Here is a 4,366-nt window from a genome sequence, read left to right as displayed (position 1 = left end):
AAAAAACAAATGCCAAATGTCTTCTTTGATATAAGGAGAGTAACTAAGAACAGAGTAGGGACGAAGAGCAGGAGAAGAAGATCAACATTAAACAAGGATGAGAGGTGGGAGGGAAAGGGAGAGAGAAGGGAAATTGCATGAAAATGGAAGGAGACCCTCAGGGTTATACAAAAGTACATACAAGAGGAAGTGAGGGGAAAGGGAAAAATAATACAAGGGGGAGAAATGAATGACAGTAGAGGGGGTAGAGAGAGAAGAGGGGAGGCGAGGGGTGGGGAGGGGAGGGGGGATAGTAGAGGATAGGAAAGGCAGCAGAACACAACAGACACTAGTATGGCAATATGTAAATCAATGGATGTGTAACTGATGTAAATCTGCAATCTGTATATGGGGTAAAAATGGGAGATCATAACCCACTTGAATCAAAGTGTGAAATATGATATATCAAGAAATTTGCAATGTTTTGAACAACCAACAATAAAAAAATTAAAGTGGAAAAAAAAAGAAAATCAAAGCTCTATGTAAGTGATGGGATGTACTATGTTTATGGATTGGACTCCTCAGTGTGGTAAATGTATCAATTTTCTCCAAATCAGTATACAGACAGCTTAGTTTGCTCCAGCTCCCGTAACAAGATGCTGCAGACTGAGTGGTTTAAACAACAGTAGTTTATTTTCTCACAGTTCTGGAAGCTGTCAGGGTTGGATTCTTCTGAAGCTCTCTCCTTGGTTTATAGACAGCTGTTTTTTTCCTGAATCTTCCACATGGGCATCCCTGGGTTTGCACATCCTATGTCTCTTCCTCTTGTAAGGACGGCAGTCATATTGGATTATGGCCCCAAGCTAACCACTTTATTTTAATGTTATCACCTCTTTAAAGAGTTTGTCTTGAAATATGGCTACATTTTTGAGATCATCAGGTTCTCTGATGTTATGGTTTGGATATGAGGTGTCCCCCAAAAGCTTGTGTGTGAGGCAATGCGGGAATGTTGAGAGGCAAGTGATGAGATTATAAGAGCTGGTGGATCGATGATTCGAATGGATGCCTGGGTGGTAGCTATAGACAGGGCTAGAGGAAGTGGGTCACTGGGGATGTGCCTTTGGGGATTCTGTATCTCACTCCTGGTCCCCAGTCTCTCACAGCCTCCCGGATGCCATGAGGTGAGCACCTTCCCTCCACCACACCCTTCCACCAGGATGTTCTACCTCACCTCTGGCCCAAAGCGATGCAGTCAGCTGACCGTCAACTGAATCTCTAAAACTGTGAGCCCCAGATAAAAATGTTTCTTTTCGAAGTAATTCTGGTCAGGTATGTTGTTCACCACAACAAAAATCTGACTCACACATGAGGGAGTATGGATGTAAATGTAAGACACAAAATCATAAATATTCTTAGAAAAAGTATAGGAGTAAATGCATGGATCCTGGGCCAGGCAGAGTGTTTCAGACTCAGCATTGAAAAAGCACAATATAACAAGAAAGAAAAGACTGTTAAATTGGACTTTATTGAAACTTAACACTTTTGTTTTGAGAAAGAGTTTTTAAGAGGATAAAAATATACCAACTACAGAATGAGTTAAAGTACTTGTAAAAAAAAATATATATATATATATATATACCTGACAGTGGATTAGTAACTAGAACATATTTTTTAAAAACTTAAAACTCAACATTTAGGAGCTAGGTGCGATGGCACACACCTGTAATCCCAACTCAGTGAGACCCTGTCTCTAATAAGACATAAAAAAGGCTGGGGATGTGGCTCAGTGGCAAAGCACTTGCCTTGAGCATGTGAGAAGCTATGTTCTGTCCTCAGCACCACAAAATAAAAATAAATAAACAAAATAAAGACTGTGCCCATGTGTAAATAAAATTTTTTAAATTTTATTTTTTAATTAATTAGAACATGGATAAAGGATATGTAAAGATATTACACCAAAGAAGAGTTCCATATGGCAAATAGGTATAATAAAATATTCTTCACCATCATTAAACCATTAGGGAAATGTAAATTAAAATCAAAAAGATATTACTACACAGCTATCAAAATGGCTAAAACTTAAAATAGTGACAAAAGGAAAGGCTAATGAAAATGTATAACAACTAGATCACAGGTACATTGCTTCTAGAAACTCTGGAAAAGTTTTCCTGTTTCTTTAATAATTAAACATGTAACCACCATGCCACCCTACAATTACACCTCTAGGCATTTTTTCCCCAGAGAAATTAGCACATGCTCATGGAAAAAAATCTATAAATGTCAGTATAATCAAAAGCTAGAAACAACCTAAATGTACTCCAGTGGCTGAATGGTTAAACAAACCCTGGTATACCCATAACAGGGAATACTACTCAGCCATTAAAAGTATATGGCTGCACCAGTTTACTCTTATCTGGATGGAACTCCTGAGAATGAGACTGAGTCATGACAGCCAGTCTCAGGAGGCTACACAGTACATCACTCCCCTTATATAGTATTCTTTACAGAATGATATATCTAGAAATAGAGGAGCGATTAGCGGTCACCAGGAGTTTAGGAGTAGGTGATAAGGAACTGGAAGTGGGTGTGTCTCTGAAAGTGGGAGGGAGGGATCCTCGCAGTGATGGTAGTGATGTTCTGTGTTTTCATGTATTGACGTCAGTAAGCTAGATGCGATACTGTACCGTAGCTTTGCAAAATGTGACCAAGCTTGGCAAAGAGTACACATAATCTGTGTGCTGTTTGTTGGAACTACCTGTTAATCTATCTCGACCTCGAAGTTAAATGTATCATTTGAAAAACACAGCCACGTGGTCAGCATCTGAAATTTAATTGCCTCGGGGCGAGTAAAAAGCTCAAGAAATAAAATTCTTCACTTAAAATTCTGATTGGCTCCTCTTTCTTTTCTCTGTCGCTTCTAACTGCCTCTACGTTCGATGAGTCTAGTCAATTTCCTCGACATCTAGTGCAAGTCCTCTAAAACTGCAAAATTACGACTTTGGCCCCAAATTCAGCCAGATCCTCCAGGATGGTGCTCACTTTTATCATGAGGACTACCAAAATAGCCAGGCTTCACTCATTTCTTGTTAAGTGGAACAAGCTCTAAGAGAAACCCAGTTGAGGCAGATGGGCTATAAGCATATTTTCACGTCCTAACGTCCATTGACCTTGCAGTTAACTGGTTTGGCAGATGAATGTGATTCATTCCCAAGATCTGAGAAGAATCTGGGATTTTGCCCTACTTGCAAGTTCACCCATTAGTTTGCCTTCGCTTCATGAATGCCACTCTAAGACTTGAGATTCCTGGATATGCAGCAATGACATTGGTATCCAGAGCATGCACATTTTACAGATCCCTGAGTCCTGATTCCTACACATGACATAAAGACAATCAGGAGATGCATATTTACACTGTGGATTATGTCACAAGAGAGGAACCCTCTGTCCCCTCTTTGTTCACTGTAACAAATAACCTGAGATAATTAGCTTATAAAGAGAAGGCTTACCTGGGAGGTTTGGGAGGTGTTAGTCCATGAAGGGTTGGCCCCATTGCTTTGAGTCTGTGGTAAAGCAGCACGTCATGGCAGAGAAGTGCAGGGCAGAGCAGCACAGCTGACCCCAAGACTGGGAAGCAAGAGAGGAATAAGAAGGGATTGCGGTCCCACGATCCCCTCAAGGACACACTCTCAATGATATGAGGACCTGACCCTGGGCCCCACCTGTTAATGATCCCACCACCTCTCAACTGCACCACTCTGGGGCCAAAAGCTTACTGTAGGAGAATATTTAAGAATAGTTGCAGAATATTTAAGATCGTAATCACAGCAAACCCTAGTTTAAGGAATGTGAGTCTGTCCGTGGGCACGGGGCCTTGCCTGCTCTTTTCTCCAGAGCAGCCCACATTATCTTCATGATATGACCAGCGTACGTGCAGTACGTTGAGTTAGCTTGTTAGCTGATTTCTCTCCAACATCCTTGTAAAGGTAGCCCAGACCGTAGGCCTGCAGAGAACGGGCTCCCAACACTGACATTCTGGAAACTGAGACTTTGAATTACAATAGATTTCCAAGTACCCCAAACCATTTATCAAGTCATCGCCTTTTAACTTCAAATTAATATGACCACTCAGGAAGGCAGTATGGAAATCCTTCCAAAAACCAGGGATGGAACCATCACACAATTCAATGATCCTCCTCCTCCTCCTCCTCAGTATTTATCCAAAACATCTAAAATCAGCATGCTATAGTGATACAGTCACTTCAATGTTCACAGTAGCATGATTCACAATAGCCAAATTATGGGACAACCCAGATGCCTGTCCATAGATGAATGGATTAAGAAAATGTGATATATATATATATATATATATATATATATATATATATAT

Source organism: Marmota marmota, unplaced genomic scaffold, assembly GCF_001458135.2.
Source record: "Marmota marmota marmota unplaced genomic scaffold, marMar, whole genome shotgun sequence".
Lineage (NCBI taxonomy): Eukaryota > Metazoa > Chordata > Mammalia > Rodentia > Sciuridae > Marmota > Marmota marmota.
The sequence above is the reverse complement of the archived record's forward strand: the minus strand, read 5'-3'. Positions refer to the sequence as shown.